At 29.2% G+C, this 1,021-nt stretch overlaps 1 protein-coding gene across 11 annotated transcripts in view; it reads right to left on the reverse strand.

Annotated features, from left to right (window-relative positions):
• Positions 1-1,021, reverse strand: part of LOC108684076 (serine/threonine-protein kinase MARK2-like) — a 103,446-nt gene that overhangs the window by 8,723 nt on the left and 93,702 nt on the right. The gene's annotated exons all lie outside the window — the stretch shown is intronic.

Below are 1,021 nucleotides of genomic sequence, written 5' to 3' on the forward strand. Positions count from 1 at the left end.
CTTCCATCCTCAGCTCCAAATACTTATGTACGTGTATAGTATGCGCTGTCATTTGGTATTTGAATGTGCGATATGATAATTAAGTCCCATATATGTATATATATGGATATATGTATATATATATATAAATATAAATAATAAATCAAAGATATGCCTCGCTACAATCGAGTGAGAAAAAGGGATGCACAATGAGTATGCGAGGTGGCCTGAATTCAGCCGAGCAGTGTGTATTACTTTCATCAATCGAGCTCAAAAGAATTTGATTTATAATAATATAATATATCGAATCTTATAACAATATAGTATATGATTCTATCTATAATATAATGAATGAATAAAAACTCTATATAAAAGAAAACGTTGTGTATTTTTCGTTATGCATATAAAATTGAATCAAAATATTTCTACTTAAAATTCAGCTAAAGGATACAATCTGTCAAGCAAATATTTATGGGACAAACAAACAATACAGATAGGTGAAGTACGCGATACGCTTGAGGATGAAAATGGTATATGTATAAGTAAATATATAAATAAAGCGAAACAAAATGCATAAGCTACATGTTCTGCGGCTTTCATTGATAATGGTCGCTGCTGGCTCATCGGATTTGTAATAAATAATATCATATATAGCCTTATAATATGTAAATATATCGATGTATAGAATTTCCAGAATTACATAGTCATTGTGCATCCTTAAAAACAGAAACATCATTTTGCATGCAAATAGATACAATAGATACAATTTATCAAACTATGTCACAATACGAGATCTATATTCGAGTATATTAAAATCTCAACACTTAAATGTTTAAAATGCTAAGCATGCACTGAGGAGCCACTGCAAAGCTGTGATGTTTATGCTAGCGTTCTCAGTCTGTACTTGTCGAATAATTGGATAACGCAATAGCACGAAATTATTATAAATATATATTTTTCTACTTACGATATACATGTATGCGATATACATATATGCACATATACGAGTACGTTAATACATATATATATATATATATATATA

This window comes from Atta colombica, unplaced genomic scaffold (assembly GCF_001594045.1).
Source record: "Atta colombica isolate Treedump-2 unplaced genomic scaffold, Acol1.0 scaffold126, whole genome shotgun sequence".
Classification (NCBI taxonomy): Eukaryota; Metazoa; Arthropoda; class Insecta; order Hymenoptera; family Formicidae; genus Atta; species Atta colombica.